The sequence below is a fragment of the Lissotriton vulgaris genome, chromosome 9 (genome assembly GCF_964263255.1).
Source record: "Lissotriton vulgaris chromosome 9, aLisVul1.2, whole genome shotgun sequence".
Classification (NCBI taxonomy): Eukaryota; Metazoa; Chordata; class Amphibia; order Caudata; family Salamandridae; genus Lissotriton; species Lissotriton vulgaris.
In genome coordinates, this window is record NC_141697.1 from 242,101,540 (window position 1) to 242,125,495 (window position 23,956).

The 23,956-nt window shown below is 50.5% G+C and overlaps 1 protein-coding gene across 1 annotated transcript in view; it reads left to right on the forward strand.

Moving 5' to 3' along the window:
• KNL1 (kinetochore scaffold 1) overlaps positions 1-23,956 on the forward strand; it is a 617,593-nt gene that overhangs the window by 277,118 nt on the left and 316,519 nt on the right. The gene's annotated exons all lie outside the window — the stretch shown is intronic.

The following is a 23,956-nucleotide window of genomic DNA, read 5'->3' on the forward strand; positions in this document are numbered from 1 at the left end:
TCACGTTGTCTGGCTACTAGCCCGCTGGCTTGTGGCCTTCTCGACGACGCCCGACAACAACGCTGCTGGTCTGGTTGCTCCAGACTGGCCCTTGCTCCCTTCTGAAAGAGGAGCAACCCGGACCCTCCTGGTCCACTCAAGACGCCATTTTAGGTCCACCACGTGGCCCTGAATTTGCCAAGGCTTGTTGCCCCAATCCTGGGCCCAGCGGCGCCGACAGCATCAATCTTCGTGGGAAAGCTTGCACCTCCATCCTGGTCGCCGACAACGCCTCCTGGTCCGTGAGACTGCAGAGCCTAGCGTCGCCCACTCACCTAGTCGAGGTGACGATCATCCGGTGCCCTCCTGGTACCCTCTGACTACTGGCTAGTAGTTACGAACTTGGTCCCCTCTGCTTTCAGGTGTCATCCATCTCTGATCCAGGCTTGGATCTCTACGAACTATCTCCACTGGTCGCCGGCCAGCAACTCCCTTCCTTCCGGCTCCTGGTTCGTCAGAGAGGATTCCCGACGTCTGTAAAGACTTATGCAGCCGCAGCCCCTGGGCTAGGTAACTTCGGCATTTCGGTGCCCGCATAGCCTCATTATCTAAGGGTCCCGAGTCACTGTCGCTTCAGACTTACCTTATCGGGTTCGCCCGAGACCACTAAACTTTCCGTGCCCTCGGGCATTTGTGTAGATTGTGCACTGGATGTATTTTCCTAAGAGTTTTGTTGTGTGCTTAGTACCCTGCCCTCATAAAGAGTACATGGCTGTTGTGACTTAAAATAAATACACTGTTTATTTTCATAACACTTGTGTGGTGTCCTTTCACTTGGTGTTCATGTGTGATGGTATAACAGCTGGCTTAACACGCCCTCTAGAGTTTAGCCCGAAGACTGTTTGTATCCACGCTACTAGGATAGCTGGTCTAAGGTTGACTTACAACCAATCACCATAAGGGTCGTTTGGACTGATGCATAGTGATCACTAGAATAGTGAGCACTGCATATCAGGCCAACTTCTCACATTGGTGAGCAGCGGTTGGGATTTGAGCTTGCTGTTGTTTTACCACGCGTATCCTAAGAATATCTTGTGAAAGATCGCATAAGTACTCCAGGTACATATAACTTAGCTTAGAATACTCTGCGTTCTACTGAACCAGCTGTTGTAGCTCCTCAAGGCTTAGCACACCTTGGCTACAACTCTTAGCAAGGGATCAGTAGGTAAACATATAGTGTAGGTAGGTGCATCACTTACACCACACTAGAAGCAGCATGTCAGACAAAGGAGGAAACTCTGAGTCTCCCCTTGTGTCGGTCGACCCTCCACAGGTCACTTCCAGATATGCTGCACTTAGCTTCCAGGAGATGCGACAGATCTGTACATCCAGGAAGCTAAAACAGGGTGCAAACCCTACCATTCCGTTTCTGATTGGTCTCTTAGAGACTTATGATGCTAGGAGGGCTGGCAACACAGAACCTTCTCATCCAGATGGGAATATGCCCCCCCTCGAGGGAACCCTAGGTGACCCTGACCTTATCCATCTCTCCGCAGAAGGTGAAGAGGAGGATGAGGATCTGGAGCCATCTGAGGACGAGGCAGACAAAGGTCCAGTAGTAGTTAGCCAGCTAACTAGGGACAACTTAAGCAGGCACGAGAATGGTACTAGGAGACCCCTGGGGCCCCTCTCAAGCCAGCTTAACATTGGGAATGGACGAGTTAGGTCTCTGTCGAGAGGCTCTAATAGATCCGTTCGAACCAATGGCTCTCGAGGCTCTTCTCAAAGAGGGATGACATCCCCTCAGAGGAGAGTGTACGAAGCTAAAGTGAGGGAAGTCAATCTGAGGATCGAAAGGGAAGAACTTGCCCTGGCCAAAGAGAGACTCGCCTTTGCTAGAGAGCAAGAATTGAGTGGGAAAAACCCCACTGGTGGCAGCATTCCCCCACGGGAAAACAGGAGTTTAGACACTAGACACCTGAGTAAGATAGTGCCCCCCTTTAAGCAAGGGGATGATATCCACAAATGGATTACTGCTTTGGAGAGGGCCTGCACTGTACAGTGTGTCCCCCAGAGTCAGTGGGCAGCTATCTAGTGGCTCTCCTTTGAAGGTAAAGGTAGAGATAAGCTCCTCACTACTAGAGCTGAGGACGCTAACGATTACCAGGTCCTGAAGAACACACTGATTGATGGGTTCGGCCTAACCACTGAGCAGTACAGGTTGCTGTTCAGGGATACCCAGAAAACTCAGTCTCAGGACTGGTCTGATTTTGTCGATTGTGCCACTAAGGCTTTGGAGGGCTGGTTGCTGGGCAGTAAGGTTACTGATTACACAGGATTGTATAATTTGATCATGCGAGAACAGATTTTAAACAATTGTCAGAACCAGTTGTTGCATCAGCACCTTGTCGACTCGGATCTGACCTCTCCCCAAGAATTGGGAAAGAAGGCAGACAGATGGGTCAGAACAAGGGTTAAGCAAAACCAGGGCCAGAACCAGGGTGGTCAGAAGAAAGCAGACCAGAAGGGTAAAGATTCTAAGGGTGAACAAAATGACCAGAAGTCTTCGACAGGTCCCCAACAACCCAAAGAGGGGGGGGGTCAGGCTTCCCAGAAAAAGAAGAATCAAGAAGGCCAATCGAAAAGGTGGTGCCAATACTGTAAAAGTAAAACTCACTGGTTTAGTGAGTGCACCAAGAAAGGAGGGCAGACTCCTGCTACTGCAGCCCCTAAGGCACCTGTGCCCCCTAGTACAGCCAGCAGTAGTAGTGCACCTCCCAAGGGACTAGTTGGGGTAACCTTGGGCTCTGAGGGGTGTGACAACTTAGTTGGCACACTCACTCAGGCTGTCCTTGTCTGTAAAGGGGATGTGGATATGTCCCCTGATGTCAATCCCAATACCTTGGGCAAATACCGACAGACGCCTTTAATAAATGGAAGAATGGCTCAGGCCTATAGGGACACTTGTGCCAGTGTCACCATGGTGACACCTAACTTTGTGGACCCTGGACAGATCATGCCAGGTACAGATTTCCTGGTGACCAATGCCAGCAACGTCACTACCAGTCATAGTATGGCGATTGTTGCTTTCTCCTGGGGAGGGGTAAATGGCCAGAAAAAGGTTGTTGTTAGTTCAGACCTCCCAGTGGATTGTTTGTTGGGCAATGATTTGGAGTCATCACAATGGTCAGAAGTGGAGCAGAGGACTCACATGGAGAGGTTAGGCTTGCCAGCACATGTGCTTGCTGTGACTAGGTCACAGGTCAGACGATGCCCCACTGAACAGGTGCTGGATCCTGGAACAATGGACCAGACACCTCCCAAGAAGAAGAGCCGTAGGGTTAAGGCAGCGCCTTCCCCCTTGCCCCAGGTCGAGGATCTAGTCTCAGAGGAGGCTGACCTCCAGGAATTGCGGGAAACTGAACCTAAAGAACTCGAACTTGATCAAGTTGAGTTTCTGGGCTCAGGGGGACCCTCACGAGAAGACCTGGGAAAGGACCAGTTAGACTGCCCTTCCCTTGAACCCCTCAGACAGCAGGCTGCTGCTGAGGCTGCTGGGAACGCCACAGGTACCCACAAGGTATACTGGGAGGATGGACTCCTGTACACTGAGGCAAGAGACCCCAAGCCTGGCATGACCAGGAGGCTGGCCGTCCCCTTGTCTCAGCGTGGTTTCCTTCTTACCTTGGCCCACGAGATTCCCTTAGCAGGACACTTAGGCCAGACGAAGACGTGGGACAGGCTTGTCTCACACTTTCACTGGCCTCACATGAACGAGGATACCAAGGAGTTTTGTCGCTCCTGTGTCACTTGCCAAGGCAGTGGTAAGTCAGGTGGCACAACAAAGGCCCCCCTTATACCAATGCCTGTGGTGGGGGTGCCCTTTGAAAGAGTGGGGATTGACATTGTCGGTCCAATGGAACCCCAGACAGCATCAGGGCACAAGTTTATACTGGTGGTAGTGGATCATGCCACCAGGTATCCTGAAGCTATTCCCCTTAGGACCACTACAGCACCTGTTGTGGCAAGAGCCCTAGTTGGGGTGTTCTCCAGAGTGGGCTTCCCTAAGGAGGTTGTCTCTGACAGAGGTGCAAACTTCATGTCAAGCTACTTGACTGCTATGTGGAAGGAATGTGGTGTCAACTACAAGTTCACTACACCCTATCATCCACAATGCAATGGGCTTGTTGAAAGGTTCAACAGGACCCTAAAAGGGATGATTCATGGACTACCTGAAAAGCTCTGGCGTAGATGGGATGTCCTGATTCCCTGCCTTTTATTCGCTTATAGAGAAGTCCCACAGAAGGGGGTTGGCTACAGCCCTTTTGAACTTTTGTACGGGCATCCTGTAAGAGGACCCCTGTGTTTGGTGAAGGAAGGATGGGAGAGACCTCTCAAAAAGCCTGCAACCAGCATAGTGGACTATGTACTTGGTCTCCGCTCTCGGATGGCTGAGTACATGGAAAAGGCATCTGAAAACCTTAAGGCCAGCCAAGAACTCCAAAAAGCTTGGCATGACCAAAAGGCTGTCCTGACTGTTTACCAGCCTGGACAGAAGGTGTGGGTGTTGGAGCCAGTGGCCCCAGCAGCACTCAAAGACAAATGGTCTGGGCCCCACACGATTCTTGAGCAAAAGGGAGAGGTCACCTACCTGGTGGACCTTGGAACTCCCCGGAGCCCCCACAGGGTACTCCATGTTAACAGGCTCAAAGCATATGTCGACAGGAAGGACATGAGCTTGCTCATGGCCATAGATGAGGGACAGGAGGAAGAGAGTGACCCTCTCCCAGACCTGCTCACTCAGAATCCTGATGATGGATCAGTGGACGGTGTTGTCTTTTGTGGCAGCCTCTCTGAACATCAACAGAAGGATTGTAAACAGGTTCTTCAATCCTTCCGGCATATGTTCTCTCTAACACCCAGTCAGACCAATTGGTGTACCCATGAGGTTGACACTGGTGACAGCTTGCCCGTCAAGAGTAAAATCTACAGGCAGCCCGATCACGTTAGAGACTGCATCAAAAATGAAGTGCAGAAAATGTTGGAGTTGGGAGTCATTGAACCCTCGGATAGCCCTTGGGCTAGTCCCGTAGTTCTAGTGCCAAAGCCTCACACCCAGGGTGGTAATAAAGAGATGAGGTTTTGCCTAGACTACAGGGGTCTCAATGCAGTCACTAAGACTGACGCCCACCCAATACCAAGGGCAGATGAGCTTATAGATAGATTGGCTTCTGCCAACTACTTAAGTACATTTGACCTGACAGCTGGGTATTGGCAAATCAGGTTAGCGGAGGACGCCAAGCCCAAGACAGCATTTTCTACCCCTGGTGGGCATTATCAATTTGTGGTAATGCCCTTTGGTTTGAAAAATGCACCTGCCACCTTCCAAAGGCTGGTGAATCACGTTCTCACTGGGCTGGATGACTTCTGTGCAGCGTATCTTGATGATATTGCTGTCTTTAGCTCCACCTGGGAGGATCACCTGGTCCACCTGAGGAAAGTGTTAGAGGCTCTGCAAGCAGCAGGTCTCACTATCAAGGCCACAAAGTGCCAGATAGGGCAGACACAGGTTGTATACTTGGGTCACCTTGTAGGTGGAGGCCAAGTTCAACCACTGGAGAGCAAAATACAGTCAATCAGGGACTGGGCTCCTCCAACCACCCAGACTCAGGTTCGAGCTTTCTTGGGCCTGACTGGTTACTACCGAAAGGTTGTCAGAAATTATGGATCAATTGTGACTCCGCTTAATGAACTGACAAGTAAGAAAATGCCAAAGAAGGTTCAGTGGACAGCGAGCTGTCAAAAAGCATTCGATGACCTAAAACAGGCCATGTGCACAGCACCTATCCTCAAGAGTCCAGACTACTCCAAACCATTCATTGTCCAAACAGATGCTTCTGAGTTGGGTGTGGGAGCTGTTCTATCTCAACTGAATTTTGATGGTAATGACCAGCCCATTGCTTTTATAAGCAGAAGGCTGACCCCCAGAGAGAAAAATTGGTCAGCTATTGAGAGGGAGGCCTTTGCTGTGGTTTGGTCCCTGAAGAAACTGAGGCCATACTTGTTTGGCACTCATTTCAAGATTCAGACCAAAAGCCCCTCTTATGGCTAAATCAGATGAAGGGTGGAAACCCCAAACTGCTTAGGTGGTCCATTTCCCTACAGGGGATGGACTTCACAGTGGAGCATAGACCTGGCACTGATCATGGCAATGCAGATGGGCTCTCCAGGTATTTCCACTTAGAACAAGAAGACTCACCTGGTCAAGGTTAGTTTATTGTCCCAACGTTGGGGGGGGGGGGGGTCATGTGGGAGAGTAGGGTCTGCAATCCTATGATCACCCAGATTTTTTGCTTTTGTTTCACTGGTTTACGACTTTCTCTGGCTGTGGGCCTGCCAATCAGACCCACAGCGTAGCTGTTCTCTCGCTAAATTGACATGTGTACCTCAGGTGCATTACCCAATTGGAACTGGGCCACCTTGTCAGACCCTGTAACTCAGGGCATCGGAGTACCCAGGGCCTACCAGGGGCTGAAGCATGTATTATGCCACCCCTGGATGGCCATCTAAATCTGACACAACTGGCTGCACGACAGCTGGGGCAAGGTGGTGTAATCACCCTTTGCTTTAGATATAGTATACCTATATCTAACCCTAAAATGGACACCCGGATTCCTATCAGTCACTCTTATGGCAGGCCTTGACAATCCTGAAGGCAGAGTGTGTGGAATCGTGTGAATTGGTGCACTGGCATGAGCTGAGCCCGGGTGCAGTTTGCGGAACCAAATCCCAATGGCTGTTCCATGATAAAGCGTACCATCTACTCTTTAATGCTAATTTCGGTATCGCGTTATCAAAACATGTCGAGTAAGGTGTCATACGAATCGGGATACTGACCCCTCACCAATGCTGGCGACGGGGTTAGCATTCCACCCTTCTAGAGGGGCACGACATGTACGTAACTGTGAACCCCGGTTAAAGTTAACTGAAGCCTCAGCTCCACAAAATGGATGCTGCCACCACAGACACGAGTCTGACCTCCTGCTGCTGGGAGTCCTTCCAGCGAGGAGAGCTTGGACAAAGGGTTTCCTGTCCGGGGCGGTGCTCGCACCATCCCAGACAGGGTTTTGTGTATCCTGGGTAGGCAGGGCTTTACAGGAAGGTGACTGCGGAGTGGCACCCCGGTGCTCACTACGCATCTGCCGGCTAGGACCAGTTCCAGGGGCACCCCAGCCCCTGACCTGGGATGGGAGAGGGGTGTAACCACCCCCCTTCCTGGTCCCACCCCTAGGGCAGGACCTAGTCGCGTACCCACCCCTTTCTTTAGGATAAAGGCAGGAGCGGGGACCCTTCCAAATTAGATCATCTTTGATTCAAGAAACTACTTTCTACGAAAGGAACTCTCGACTCTTCTCAAGATTTCTCCCTTGTGGCTAAGGAGTAGTCACCCTGCATCCGCAGGCACCATCTAAGAACTCTGCGGTTTGCTGCACGTCCTTCCTCAGGAATACGACTGCCCAGCTCGACGAGAACCGGCTTCCCTGGCACCTCTGACCTCTACCTACATCGTCAGCTCAGCTGAGATCCGTGGGTGCGACGAGACCTCAAGGGACCGGCCATCATCAGAACCTGCACGACTTCTAAACCAGCACGACCGCCGAGGGATCCTCTGGTGAGTGCTTTGGGGTCCGAGAAGCCCCGACCCTGAGCAGCTCCAGCACCGAAGTTCAGCCTCCCAGCATCTCCACGATCTGCGTGGGGCCCTTCTGCTTTTTGCTGCTTATCACGTTGTCTGGCTACTAGCCCGCTGGCTTGTGGCCTTCTCGACAACGCCCGACAACAACGCTGCTGGTCTGGTTGCTCCAGACTGGCCCTTGCTCCCTTCTGAAAGAGGAGCACCCCGGACCCTCCTGGTCCACTCAAGACGCCATTTTAGGTCCACCACGTGGCCCTGAATTTGCCAAGGCGTGTTGCCCCAATCCTGGGCCCAGCGACGCCGACAGCATCAATCTTCGTGGGACAGCTCGCACCTCCATCCTGGTCGCCGACAACGCCTCCTGGTCCGTGAGACTGCAGAGCCTAGCGTCGCACACTCACCTAGTCGAGGTGACGATCATCCGGTGCCCTCCTGGTACCCTCTGACTACTGGCTAGTTTCCTGGTTCGTCAGCGAGGATTCCCGACGTCTGTAAAGACTTATGCAGCCGCAGCCCCTGGGCTAGGTAACTTCGGCATTTCGGTGCCCGCATAGCCTCATTATCTAAGGGTCCCGAGTCACTGTCGCTTCCGACTTACCTTATCGGGTTCGCCCGAGACCACTAAACTTTCCGTGCCCTCGGGCATTTGTGTAGATTGTGCACTTGAAGTATTTTCCTAAGAGTTTTGATGTGTGCTTAGTACCCTGCCCTCATAAAGAGTACAGGGCTGTTGTGACTTAAAATAAATACACTGTTTATTTTCATAACACTTGTGTGGTGTCCTTTCACTTGGTGTTCAAGGGGTATATGTGATGGTATAACAGCTGGCTTAACACACCCTCTAGAGTTTAGCCCGAAGACTGCTCATATCCACGCTACTAGGATAGCTGGTCTAAGGTTGACTTACAACCAATCACCATAAGGGTCGTTTGGACTGATGCATAGTGATCACTAGAATAGTGAGCACTGCATATCAGGCCAACTTCTCACATCCTGCTCCGGCCGATTCCCAGCAGTTGACACATCGGATGTGCCGCCTTCCTGCCTTTTCTGCCACGCCTGACCTCTTTCTAGCGTCCCTGATTGGCCACTTTGTTGATCCCTCCCGCCTCTTCCTTGACAGACTGTTTCCGGGTTCCTCTCTCCAGGCTGCGGGACGAGGAAAAAGTCCTTTGTTACTGGTGGAATACTGTCCTGGATTTCAGGGGCTTCGTCGTCCTCGCTAGAAAGGTAAGGCACCCAGGAGAGTTTTACGGAGGGGTTGTCGGGGTTAGTGGTGGTACTCCTGGGGTCTTCCTCACAGGAACCCTGCTGTCGGCTCGTGTTAGCAGAGTCAATGTGCGGCTCCAGTGCATTCCTCCTGTCTTTAGGATATGACTAGTTTTACCTCTACTTCTGCAGTGGTCATTAAATGCTGCGCAGGGGTTCGGGAGTTCTCAAAGTCTCGGGGCCTGGGGTGAAGGTGTTGCTCCTCGTTCTCTGTGTGGCACTATTGTCTGCTTCCTGAGGCGCCTGTTCTGTGTCTCGGGCTTTTAGCTGTGCCCTGCACAGGGCAGCGTCAAGATGATTTAGTTTAGAGAAAGGCACCGGTGTCGATCTTAACATAGGGTGATGGCACAGTTCAGGCCTGGGCCACTTTGGTTGCGCTTCCCCTCAGGTGCGATTGCTAGGCTAGTGCCGCTTGCTCCTGTGCCAGTGGTGCCCCCGTGGTGACAAACTCCGGCGGGAGGAAATCGGCAGGAGATATGGAAGAGGATGTAGCCTTGCGGCTAGAGCAGTCTACCTCGAAGCTGGGGAACAGGGTTCGAGTCTCTGCAACGACGCTCAACAGCCTGTGATTCTGGGCAACAATAAGTGCTGCAGTTCTTAGGGGTCTTTTTCTGGTCACAATGCCCTGGGTACCTAGGGTACCATTTACCAGGGACTGACATGTGGCCAGAGATGCCAATGGGGTTTTGGTTTCAACACAGTTTTAGGGAAGGAACACAGGCCCTGGGCAAGAGCCCAGGGCACACTCGGTCAAAGTACATCAGCAATTCAGCAAAAAGTGGGGGCATACCATGCAAGAAAGATGGCATTTTCTCACAAACTGTGCAGGGAGGGAGGTGCAACTTGCCACTGCTGTTTGTGTCCAGGAGTCCGACAGCGCCAACCCGACCACAGGTCTTCTATGCGGATCTCTCGGATCGTGTCAGCTCGGGGTAAGTGCAGGCACAGTTCCACCTCTCTTCGAGCCACGCCTCCTATTACGGCCAGCCCGCCCTCTGCTAGGTGCAGTATATTGGGACTTCCACGACAGCGGTCTCCGGGCAGTTTGCTGACCCATGTTGCTCCCCTGTCACAGCTGGGTATTAGTGAGTACCTCACATGTGCCACAGGTTTGTCCCTTGTACGTGGCAGGCCTCCCAGTTTTCCTTAATGTTTGCCTATTCTCGCTGTTGCCGGCGCCTCCAGTTCATTCCGCTGGTAGCTCCAGTGTCTCAGCTTAAATTCCACCCTTGGGCTTTGGACTGATGGTCTTTCTTGGTCAGGGAAAATTACAGATTACAGGGGCCTGTTGCAGAGCTTCCCTAAATTGTCCGCCATCTTGGCTTCTTGGCCACCCTCTCAGAGTCTGCAAGCTACTCTTAAGGTGTCTGCAAGCTACCAATAGTTCATAAGTGACTGGTTTGAGACACCTGTTCTAAGATTATCGGATAGGAGGCTGAGAACAAGATTGTCATAAGGGTACAGATAAGTTTCTGTGACTCCAATAGATTGTGTAGCTATAAAGAGATGGAGTGCTGAGCCAAAAACGTAAATAAAAGGGTCTTTAATGTACTGGGAACATTCATGGACATACCTCTAATTCCAAGGGCGAATATGATGGTCCAAGCACCTTTCGAGAATTTCATAAAAGTTGATCATTCAAGCCCTCTCCTGGGATGTTTTTAAAAGTTTGTTTATGATTTTAACAATAAACCGTGCACATGACATATTTCGAGTAAATAGGAAGTACAGTAAAGGCTGAAGCAACATTATCAGTGCGAGTACATTGTATGATAAATATTGTGAATATGTGGTATGGTTCATGTCCTATATTGAGAAGCTTTTTTTAATGCACCTGGGATCTGATCATGCATCAGTTCCATTATACAGTCTCATGGGAATAATTTAGGGAGGATTAGTCAGTTTTCGCAAAAATTCTTTGTTATGGATCTCGAGTCTACAAATCCCAATAATTCTGTACTATGCACAAAGGAGTAAACTTGACATAATTTGGTGCAAGATCTTTGTATAAGACAACAAGGAGAGAATTATAATGATTGTATCCTGGCACACAGAGAAACTATGCATTGGGAATTTAGTTTGATTTTGCCATTTATAATTATGAATAGTGACTTTCTAACAAGTACCTAGGCACTAGGTATCAGGTAAAGATATACCATGCAATGAGCCACTAGAATTAGGATATCATCCAGATGACTAGAAGCAGGTTACGATCTACAGAAAAACAGTAAATGTTTTTATGATTTCCAAACTGCAACTGATTCAATTGAATGCGTCACGGAGAGTGTTGGAGTTTGGCAGGGACTACAGCAACTCTACAGCCCCCTGTCTTGCTTTCTTAAATCTCGGTGTGACAATCATTTCCGTCTGTTTGTGTCAGTTATCTGGCCAGGGCATTCCATGAAATGGTCACATTCATATTGTTGTTGAAGTCGTGATTGTAAATATTTTTTGACTGAGATGTAGAGCTTAAAAAAATGTTTTATCCATAGTTTATATCAGTGCATTGAGATAGGGGTGTCTCTTTTTATGTTTAAAGTATTTTATTAAAGACAGTGGTACAACAGTGAAGGCATAAGAGTAAAGCAGTAAGAAGCAATCATTGCCTAAAAAAATCAACGCCTCCTCCAGGGCTAGCCGCTACCTGTAAAGTCCAACAGTCTCAGCATTTGCAAAGCCGCCCTGGGCGTCCCGCTCATGTAATGTGTCCAAGCGATGGACCGCTGGCGAATAGCAACCCCGCTGTACCTCACTTTCAACTAAAAAAACAATCCCAACGACCCCTCGCCCACCCTTCCCCCTTTCCCCTCCCACCCTCTGTCCGGTGCTACACTCAGTAGAACGCCAACACTCGCTACTCTCGTCCACCTGCCCTCCCGTGTCCGGTGTGCAGTCCTGAATTCATCCCTCAATCTCTCATTGTATGGGAGGAGTGAGTCTCAGTAGCCTCAGGTATTTTGGGCAGGTAATCTCCTTGAATTCGGCTGCTAGTAGTGTATGGAAGAGTAGCCACAGCTCCTGGAATTGATCTACGTCTCCTGCCAGTGTAAGTGATATTTTTTCCATGCCAAGAACATGCCACAGCCTATGAAGCCAACCTGTGATCAAGGGGACAGTGGGTGTACGCCAGTGTATCAAAATATTCTGTATCGCTGAGCCTAGCGCAATGGCAATGTGTCTCCCCGTCGAGATTTCAGTGGATACATTAGATCATTGGGGAGACCCAGCAGAATGTAGGCCGGGAAGCGGGGAAACTCTATCCCGAAACATGCATCTATCTCGTCAATTACCTCCCTCCAATAATCCTGTAGCAGGGGACAGTCCCATAAAGTGTGTGTCAGTGTGCCAACGTGCCCGCAATTACGCCAACATGCAGTGTCTAGGAGTAGGTTCATTTCATGGAGGCGTTCCGGAGTGTGGTACCAATACGTAGAAACCTTGGTGAAGGTTTCCGTGAGCCCTACATGATATGCGGAATGCCGTGCCCTGTACGAGACTTGCTCCCACTCCTTGTGGCTAAGTGTTCTCCCCAGCTCCCTGTTCTACCTCTCTCTACCGGGGTTATACAAATGAGAAGGCGTGGTTGCAGCATTTTATACAGATCAGATATCAGTTTGGCGTCTGCCTTGCGCGTCGCTAGCCACCTTTCATAAGGCAACCGGTTCCTGTTTGCTGATTCCCGCACTTGCGGCTGCAGAGCCCAGTGTCGGACCTGCCAGTACTTCATCCTGTCCGTCTCCGTCAGCTGGTAAGTTTCTTTGAGAGCCTCGAAGGGGAGGACCCCGTCCTCACCATACATATGAAAGAGTGCTCTACAGCCCTTCCCCCGCCAGTGTGTATAGGCTCCCGGTTCCGTCCCCAGCGTAAAGTCCGGGTTGTCTACTATGGGCGTAAATGGAGAGGGGAACGTGGTGAGGCCAAAAGGTATGTTAGTGGCGTCCCAAATCCGCAGCGGCTCCCTTGTGATGTAGGATGCATAAAGGTTCGGCGGACGGTGCGTCCTGCGCAGGAACGGTATTTCTTGCAGGGGTCTTCCCGCCACCGCCTGATCCTGGAAGAGCCAGTGCTTGTCAGACTCCCACCTGCTCCATTCCACCAGGTACCTTAGCTGTGACGCCTGATAGTATTTTAGAAGATCAGGAACCCCCAGTCCACCCGCCTCTGGCGCCAGAGTTGTCAAAGCCCTCCTCATTCGGGGCTTGCGGCCTTGCCAGATAAATCTGGACAGGTCGGTCTGCATCTGTCGGATCCAGCCTCGGGGGGCTGCAGCGGGAGCGCCCGAAACAAGTACAGGATCTGGGGCAGGACCGTCATCTTGATCGCCGCTATTCGACCCAGCCAGGAAATCGTGCCCTTGCCCCATCTCCCCAGTTCCTCCTTGACTTTCTTGCCTAGTCCTTCGTAGTTAGCCACCACCATCTCCTGCAACGTGGGAGCTAGTAGGATACCCAGGTACGGCACGTGGCGCCGCGACCATTGGAGCGGGAAACGCCCCTGCAGGTCCTGTCTCGTCCCGGTTGTCAGGGAGATGTCCAATGCTACAGATTTCCCTACATTCATTCGAAACCCAGCTACTCTCGCAAAGGCATCGAGCTCCCCCATACATGCGGGTAGGGCCTGCCTCGGGTCCTCTAGAGTAAATATGACATCGTCCGCATATAGGCTGACCGTGTGAATGTACCTTCCCATCCGTACCCCGACCGCATCCGGGTTCTGCCGTACTCGCTGGGCGAAGGGCTCCATATAAAGAGCAAAAAGGGGAGACAATGGGCACCCCTGCCTTGTGCCACGCCCAATATCAAAGTGCCGCGAACCGCAGCCATTGACACGTACCGCATCCGATGGATACTTGTAACAGTTAAACACCATGGTCCTGAATTTCTCCCCTATGCCCATCCGCGCCATCACTTGCTCCAAATACGGCCAGCGCACCCGGTCGAACGCCTTTTCGGCGTCAACTGAAAGCAGCATCCTCTCCTCCGGGATCCGCGAGGCTTTCTCCAGTATGTGCACCAATCTTTTAGTATTATCCACTGTTTGCCTACCAGGCACAAAGCCGGATTGGTCCGATTCAATCAGCCCAGGTAGATACTGTGCTAATCTCACTGCCAGGATCCCCGTATATATTTTAAGATCGACATTTAGCAGGGAGATTGGTCTGTACGAGCTACATTGAGTCCTATCCTTCCCTGGTTTAGGTATAACTGATACAGTCGCCTGCAGGAGATCCGGTGGGATGGCTCCAGGGCAAGCAAAGGAATTAAACAGCTTGGTCAGTACCGGCGCTAGTATTGTGCAAAACGTCTTGTAAAAAAGAGAGGTGTAGCTGTCCGGGCCAGGGGCTTTCCCGAGCTTCAGCCTAGAGATCGCTGTGACAACCTCCTCCACTCGTATCTCCCGTTCCAGGTATTCGGTCTGCGCCGGGGCCAGGGACTGAAGAGCCACCGAGTCTAGATACTCATCTGGCTCATCTATACCCGGTTCATCCCCCGCATAAAGCTCCGAGTAGAATTCGCGGAAGCACTCAGCTATGTCGATGTCTTCGGTGACTGGACGCCCACCTGCCCCCGCTATTTCTTTTACCCTATGGGCCTGGTGTGCTACCCTGAGTTTAGCTGCCAACAACCGACCGCAGCGATCCCCCCTGTATAGTAAGCGTGTTTCAACCGCAGCGCTGCATACTCCGCTCTATCTAAATCCAGAGCAGAAAGGAGTTTCCTCGCCGCCTTTAGTTGTTTCCATATTCTGGGAGCCCCGGTGCGACGGTGTACCTGCTCCAACTCCCTAACCTTCTGCGTGAGCTCTTCCCGCTTGACCTTTCTCTCTTTGTTTTCAGCCGACGAAATGGCTATGAAATTACCTCTCAAGACCGCTTTAAGAGCTCCCCATTGGGTCGCCAATGCGGTATCAGCGTTGGAATTATGCAGTTGAAATTCTCGCACGGATTCAGTTATGTGCTGCACCACCGCCTTCTTGTGCAGGAGGGTAACCTGAAGTCGCCAAACCCCACTTCGCGCCGAGCTCGGCTGGGGAAGGAAAGTCCCCGAGACCGGGGCATGATCCGACAGAGAAATGACCCCCACCTCAGAGGCAGTGGCCATGTCCCGAACCGGGCCAGAGACCAGCAGATAATCCAACCGAGCGTATGTTTTGTGTGCGTGTGAGTAGTAGGAGTAGTCCCTATCTAAAGGATGAAGTCCCCGCCAGAGGTCATGGAGATCCGAGTCAGCTAGCTGCTTTTTCACTGCGTTCGACAATTCCCCAGTCTGTGGGTACCGCTGCGCAGACCTATCCATAGAGGAGTCAAACACCAAGTTCAGGTCCCCCCTAAAATGATGTGCCTATCAGGTGACGCCGTGACATCAATTAAAGCAGTGTGGAGGAATCGGTCCTGTTGTTCGTTGGGGCTATAAATTGAGCCTATGGTGAACTGCAGGGTGCCTAATTTAAATCTATAAGCCAGCAGCCTCCCCTTCTGCTCAACGAATTTGTGTAGGACCTCCCCTCTAAAGGACTTAGACACTAGGATAGCCACCCCAGCCGTTTTCGTGGTGTTGGAGGAGAAGAACTGCGTGGGGAAGGAGCGGGATCTCAGCCTATGGCAGTCACCGGCTAGCAGGTGTGTTTCCTGAAGCAAACAAATGTCAGCCTGGGATCCTTCTAACAAGGAGAGAATTGCTCTACGTTTCGTAGGATTGTTCAATCCCTTCACATTCAGGGTCACCACTTTCAGTCCCGCCATGTCAAATCAGAGTCCCCTCGCCTCAGCAGCCGGACCACAACCGGAAGTGTCAAACCAGCAATCGAATGTACCTGCGCGCTCTGGCATTGCGAAGTGTCCCCAATTAAAGCACCGGACAGATCCATCCCCCCCATTCCCAACTTCCCCCTCCCGGTTCCCCGGTCCCCCAAATCCCAACTCCCCAACACTCCCTCCTCCCATACCCCAACTCGAACCCCAACTGCTCCCCATGCACTCCCTTCCCACCTCCCTCCCATGACCCCCAGTCCTGATAGTCCCAGTCCTGTCCTCACCAGACAAGTCTGTGGTGAATTACCTTCGTGGGCGACCTGCCACAATCATCCCCCCTCCGCCCCCCCATCTCCACCCTTCCCCGAGCCTGCTTCAACAGTAATGCGTAGTCATTCTCCCCCCGGAGCCAAGTTATGCGGTCAGTGCCACTTCTTCCTCAACCGCTGAGGTCCTGGAGACAGTCTGGATTGCATCCGCCATCTCCGCCCTAATGGTGGGCGAGCCAGGTCTTCGCGAGGCAGCCGACGATCTGCGCCTCGAAACTCTCCGCCAGCCGCCGGCGGCAGGATCCCCCCTCCTAGGTGTGGAGGAGTCCTCTTCTTCGGCAGTAATCCCCAGCACTTCACACACATCCAGGAGGGACCGCAGCTGGTGTGATTCTCCATTCCATCGGAAGATGAGGCGAAAGGGGTGCCCCCAGGAGTAGGGTGTCTCGTGTTGCCTCAGGAAATCCGTCGCGATCTTGAACGCTCTCCGCTTCTGGAGAGCCGTCGCGGACAGGTCTTGGTACAGCGCTATCGGGTGACCCCGGAAGACGATCGACTGCTTTCTCCTCGCCTCCGCCATGATCCGCTCCTTCAGCGGGAAATCTGGAATGAAAGCCAGAATGTCCGGGGGGGGGGCCCCGTGGCCCGTCGCCGTGGTCCCACCCTATGGGCTCTATCTATCCTGATGGGGAAATCCTCAGATTCGCCTAGGACGTCACGGAATAGCCCCTGCAAGTAGTCCATTATGCCAGTGTTCTCCTCCGTGGATGGCACTCCCCGGACCCTAACGTGTTCCGCCTTGATCTATTCTCCAAGTCCTCATTATGTAGCTGCAGATCTATGTGCTGGTCTCTAAGTCGGAGCACCTCCTGCTGCAGGTGTGTGATCTCCTCATCCTGCCTCTGCGTGGAACTTTCGATTGTGGCCACCCTCTCGCCCAGTCCATCCACCTCTCTGCGTATTTCGCGCACCTCGCCAGCCACCTCCTGTTTCAGCGCTTGAAAGTCTTCCCTCAATGTCCCAAAAAGGGACTCCAGAAATGATCTGGTGACCGGGGGCTCTCCACCGCCCACCATTTGGGAACCGCTAGCACCTCCTGGTGTCGTTGAGTTCTTGTCCCCTTTACTCTGAGATTTGTTAAGCATCTCTGGGAGTGTGCGACTACCCCCCTTGCCACCCCTCTGTCCGGCCATCTGTCCTGTGCTGTGTCCTGTGCTGTGTAACGCGCACGTTATTTACCGTAACACTAGTCGAGCCGATGCTCAACGCCAGGCCTGGAGTACCAATGTTCTTCCCTACGAGCCCCCGCAATCGCTGACACTGCCGACGTGTGCAGTAACAAAGGTTCGGGCCTTCAGGTCGCCAGGCCTGACAGCGTGGCAGGGGCACCCCGGCACCAGCATTCTTCGCCGCCTCTCCGCGCTTCGCGAGCGCCTCTCCTCCACAGGACAGGCGGACCGCTCCTGCAGCCAGTGCAATGACCACGCAGCGGCCCCGGACCCGTGCGCTGCTGTCCCGAAGGCTACTGCGCCATCCGGTGGAACCCACTGTGCCTTTGATGACGGTCCACTCCAGGGGAGCCCCTCTCAGTTCAGTCTCTGCTCTCTGGGGCCACGTCCCCTTCCCGGCTAAGTATCACGGGCCCGGCTCTGCCGCGACACCAGTTCCACCCCGGTGTTGTGCCCTGCTGATTCTGGCTCTCCGTGGGGTCAATCCGCAATACCCCTGGGCGCTCTGCTCTTTCTCACTCACCCCCGAATCGCTCCTCACCCCTCACCTCCTCTGCCGAATCGGGGGGGGGGGAGGGGAATGATGTCCCGGGCCCGGCTCTGTCACAGTCTGGCTTCGATGTTCCAGGCCAGTACCGCTCCAGCCCTCAGGTGCCGTCCGCAAAGCGCCGGGGATCTGCCCGTCAGGACACGCTACTCCTTCGGCGCCGCCTCTCTGGTGCACCCAGCCTCCGGCCTCCTCCAGCTAGGCCGCGGCCGCGGCCTCGAGTAGTCTCCGGGGCCGGACCGGGTCCCCCTCACCACCGGAGAACTGGCGGCGATCCCTGTGTCCAGGCTCGCCGTGCCGGTGGATCGCCGATGTTCCTCCGCACCCCTCAGGACCTCTCGCCGGTTCCCGCCACTGCACCAGTGCAGCTCCGTCAGCGTTCTAGGCCTTCTTCCTCACCCGGTCAGGCCGCAGCCGCGGCCTCGATTAGTCTCGGGGGCGGGTTCGGGGCTCACAGCGCTGCCGGAGGTCCGGCCAGTTCACCTCGATCCCAGGCCGTCGTCACCGCTGGGTCATCAACGGGCGGCCTCACCACATCGGGTCTCTCTCCACGGCCCCCAGGGTCTGCGCCACCGTCAGCCGGACTTCAAGTCGTCCCCGCTCCACCACCGCTGCTTGGGGCGCCAGCGGCCGGGCTCACCGCTCCTGACGCTGCGATCGGCGGGGGAACCGGAGCTCAATGCGTCCGCGTTCAGAGGCTCTCCCGACCACACCCGATCTTCCGGGCCGGTTGGGGGGGAGAAAAGCAATAATTCAGGGCTCAGGGCCTAGGCGGGTGCGGGAGCTCGGGAGAAACACGTCTGTTCACTCCGCCATCTTGGCCACGCCCCTCGTGTCTCTTTTTAAACCCAGAGTCTATCCTGCTGTTGCATTCTGCAGTAGTTGGAGGCTCCCAAAAGTGTGTGTTGCAGTAGACCAAGCGAGTGAGAACGCCTTGATCCTAATCCTTTCTGGAGCATTGAGAAATAATAAATCTTAATACAAGGAGCAAATGAAACCCTGCGGCACAAATGTTGTTCACTTGCGGCTCCATCATTTATCCATAACTATACCTAGTTTCCGGGCATAGGATATTTGTGGTGGCGATGTTTGCAGCTTTTCTGGCCACCAATTGGTTATCCATACATTGTCAGAACCAAGGACAATCTCTTCAGTTTTACCTCCATTTAAACTGAGGAATTGAAGGCAATCCAATATGCCAACTTTTTGAGACCGTTTGAGGTTGGTGCTACCTCACCCGGATCTTCATGTAGCCTGATCATTAGCTATATGCCGTCCGCATGGGTAGAGGAGATCCCGAAAGATTCAATCAGTTATGCTAACCGTTGGTTGAAATGCTCAAATTAAATAAACAGAGGCTCAAAACCGAGCCATGAGGAACTCCTATTATGACTTCAGTAGCCAAGCAATAGTCGGAGTCTCGCAGCTTGGGACTAATCCTGAAGAACGGACGTAAGCGTAAACCGGTTCACATTAGATCAAAAGAGCACTCTTAGGTGTAGCAGACCATCAAAGAGGTATGTGCGAAAGGTCCATTTGGAATTTAAAGAAACTATTGCAGTCTTTAAAGTTGTCACAGTATTGGGAGTCTGAGACAAGACCTCAGAGAGGAATTCATTCATGATCCCTTTTTTCTGAGGTGTGTATTCAAGGTACAATTGGAAGCGGTAGTTTGAACATGGAGGTAGATTTAAGAAGGCATTTATATTCTATATGAATAGGCTATCCGGTTTTAGGGTTAAGCCGATAATAACTGATCAAACCCCACCAGAAGGGAAATAGCCCTCACCAGTGTAAATATATAAACACTGGAAAAAAAACCTGCACAACCACAAACTAAATACCGTTCAAGGAAAGGAAAAGGGGAGTGAAGAGTCATTTTCATTTCTTCCTGAATGGGCCAACAAAATGTAACTTATATAAGGTAGCAGTAAGAAAGACTGGGCTAACATTATTCTGCTTGAGTTTTGTTCTTTAGGGATGTCACTAAAATATTGTTTCTTCTTCCTTTATTCAGTTTTTTGGTCTTTGGTCTAAAGATACAGGGGTTAGAAGCATGTTTTAGGTGTTGATAATTTATTTTATAAACTGTAGAGAATCGGGAAATATCTAAATCCTATTTGATTTTTTGGCTACGTTTGAGTCTTTCACTGATAGGAAAAATGTAAGTTTCATAGTAATCTTTCACAGTATGTACCATCACATTTACCCACAGAGAATGGGTAAAAACCCTTGATACATCAGCCCCGATTTCTAGTGAGTCATTATTGAGAGTAAGTGAATTGCCAAACACCCCAGGCTTCACTTGGAATGCTGCTGCAAAATGGTCTTACCAAGTTCAACAAAGATTGGAGTGATATTGTTTGTATTTGTGGTGATTCAGCTACGGATATGAAAAAGTTGTGTGATGACCGGTCAAAAACGATACCTGAGCTGAAGTGCTTCCCTGTAAGAGATCCCTGCCACTTGTTCAATGGCAATCTGAAAGCATCTTTACAATCTTCAGAGTTAATGAAGAACGCTATTGACTTTCTAGTCCATTCTGGTGCACTGTTTTGTTATGTGTGGCAACTAATATGCAAATATTTCTCATTTTGTGCTTTGTGTGGCATCAAAGATAGTCATCCCAACTGTGTCACTTCGCTGGTGGTTCTCTGTCTTGGGGGCCATGAATGCTATATTATCCATGTGACAATCGGTTACAGAACTTTTGCTGAGTGATGATACAAATGGCAAGAAATGTGAGGATCTTCAGTCACATATATAGTAATTTGAAAAAAGTACATTCTACTCCATTCCTAGATTTTTACAGGAAAGCATGACTGCTGTAGTGGACATAATAAAAAACCTAGAGTCTGAAAACAGCCTTGTCTGCCAAGTGTTCCGCATAGTTCGTGTAGATGTGAAACATATCCTTGAGAGTAAGCTGGGTAACACTTTTAGTGACTTTGGCACCGCAACCTGTTCCATGTTAGAGTGCTTGCCACTTGGTAAGCAAAGAAAAATTGAGGAGCAATTCAGGATCTTTTATTTTACAATGTATGAGAAATAGCCCTTCAACAACCATGGCATTTTAAGTCAATGAAGCCTCACTGTGGTACTCTGCACAAGTTATAGATCCCTTCTGTAAAGGGAAATTTTCTCTGGTGTTTAAAAAGTGCTGCCTCATTTTTGACTGCTTCAATAACTCCGAGGGCATATGCACATAGTTCAACTCACATGTTGCAGAACCTGTCGCAGATGATCAATCTTCAGGTGTACCAGTATTGGCATGGAAAGCTATGCCAGTGACCAGAGTTAGCAAATAGTGTACTGGCTATTTTGGCGTTGCCTGTCTCAAGTGCTAATGTTGAGAGGGCCTCTTCATAGATAATTTTAGATGTGAAGGAAAGAGCGAGCTTGCATGACCAAAGACTCACTGAAGAAGTATTGTATGGTGCACTACGATAAGTTAAATTTTTTTAAATGTATTTGGACCTCATATATACTGTTACGTACACTCTCTATATACCATGCGCTATCAGTGCAGAAAGCAGGCAATAATAAAAGCAAAAAGTTCCATAAACACCAGAAAAACACTGCTTCTGTTGTTTTTAGTGGTGCTAAAATGTGTAACCACTGTTATTTTAAGGTATTTAAATCACTTTAAAACACTGAAAAAACTGCACCAGAATTGACCAAAAATAGAAACTGAAAACAGGAAACTTGTATATGAATGAATCTTTTTTCTATTGCCTTTTTCAGAAAGTACAGCTCCCTCGTGATATCTCATTCCCAAATTCCAGGGAATACAGGAGATGATTACTGTGTAGGAACCTGGCTCTCTATATAGTGTAGTAAAGAGAGGTATACTGTTTAAAGAGTCAAGGTATCCATTATGAGTGGCCAGGGGCATGCTTTAACAATCCCAAGGTGCTCTATTTGTGGCAGTGTGGCTGAGCAACCTTGGGCTTATCAAAAGGGATTGTTAGGCATTTGTTGCATGCACAATATCAATAAATGATGCACACAGTCCAGAAGAAGATCCACTCCAATTTAGAAAAATAACCCAGCATATATATATATTAAAAAAAATTTACATTTTTTTTGACGAAGCCTAAAGGGTGAAACGCGTTTGTCAAGGGGGCAGGGGGGTCTGCCAAATAAATCATCTTTGGTAAAAGGCCGACTTGGAGTGCAGTCTTTTTTTCACATCCGAGAAACTTGGAAGTGCGTGGCGATATATATATATATATATATCAACACCAAGAACTTCGTAATTGGGTAAGTACTTTTCACAAACTTATTTAAAAAGTTTTCAGCAATGTTACCAAACAGTGCGTTTTTACGTGGTAATGCTTTTCCTATGAAGACAACATTTATTGCAGACAGCTATTTGCAATTGGATTTCGAGGGCCCCCTTTTGGGTGTGAGGTGTTATGGGACTAGCAGCACTAGCAGTTCTGTTTTACTTGCCCTGGTGTGTCCCCCACAGTTCCCGATCTGAACCAGAAAGGGGGACAAAACAAGACAGCTGGGCAACTCTTGGTGTTGGCTTCTGCAAGAGGCAGGGTTGGAGTGTAGAGGTATATGGAAGGGTTTGCTGCCCAGTTAAGTTTCGTGTTTACTTCATCTTATTATATGGAGGTGTTGCCCGTTGGATGTTTTATTGTCCTTGGTTTCCATATTCGGTCCATCAGAGAGGGGCCTGCCACCACTCTTTCCATATGAACCCACACTTTTTCAGAACCTCGACCTATGAAGTTCTGTACTCAGGACTAAAAGTAATGGGGACGAGTACATCGATAATTGGTACCTCTGTTGCCACCCAGTGAGATCCTCGCAAATGGGGTGCGATACCCTTAGCTTGCACTTGAGCCTCTTCGAGAACCTCTCAGCATGTGTTGATGAAGGCCCCAATCTATAAACCTTTGGGGATCCAGACTCCAAATAAATCCCCTAAGATGATCATTTCCCCTATGAAAAACCATCAAAATGTCTAGTGTTTTGAATAGAAAAGCATCTTACCCTGTGTTGGAGACATGGACAGCTGCTATCATAACCGTCTTCTCTTAGAGAGTGCCTTTATTAATTCGGAATCTGCCTTTTTCCTTCTTGTTTGCAGAAAGGGAAAGCTATTACTGAATAACAAGTTACTTCATAATGTTTGCTTCAACCTGATGAGTAAAATGCTTGCGTGTAAAATTATGTTTAAATAGCTCAGATGTAAAAGTTTGAAGCTCAGCAATAGTTCAGCTTTTGTCCGTGCCATAGTTGGGAATGTGTCCGAGACCTCTCCATTTGGCGTCACAGAAGCAGATTTCTCACGTTTCAAAGAACCCCATTGCTTTTTCTGTTGTGTGTTTTTGGGAGGCCTATGCAAGATACTGATAAATGTCAATATAGTCATGCCCCCGAATGGCGTCTAGGGTTCGGAAGTGTAAGGCATACTCTGAGAGTCTATGCGAGCAGGCGCTGTCAACAGGTTTTCAAATTTCAAAGTCTCAGTAGTGGTGCTGCTCAGACGTCTGGCCTGTGCACTGTGCCGGGTGTCCGCAGCAGTTGTCATTCAGATCTGGTTTCTGGATCTAATACTATCTAAAGAAATATTTGATTGTTTATGGGACAGTTCTGTCTGTTTTCTTGGATCGTGCCTCTGCTTATTTTCAAGTATCAAATTTTTATATCCTCCTCCATGTCGTCGTTCAGCATTCAGCATCTATTCCAGCAGCTGTCTAACTCCCCTGACGCCCCAAGGGACAAAACTTGAAAATAGGCCCAGAAGCATGATCCACGAAAACCGACAAATGTCACTAGTGTCCTTTAACTGGCAAATTAGGGTGTTATCTCCAATATAGTGAAGGTCCACTTGAGGGTCTATGCCCTGTGCCTCTGGGTGTCCCCTGCATCCAAAACCTTTTCCCGCCACCTCCTTCTACCTCTGCGTCGGGCCAGTGTATCGTCAGGGCCTGTCTGTAAAGTCGGACCAGCAGTTCTTGGCTTGATGTCCAGAGGGCCTCGACTACTCTCTTAATGCATTATAGAGGCGAGGGTCCAAAATAAGAAACACTGGCCTGCATCTACACCCACCTCTTTCATCCTTCAGTTCACCATGTTGACCATAGTTGAGAGCCTCACAGTCCTCGTGAGGCCAGCACCGTTTTACGAGGTTGCCCCTATCTGAGCTGCTAACCAACAAGAGGCACTATCTGCCGTTCCACAGCGGCTTCTACGTAG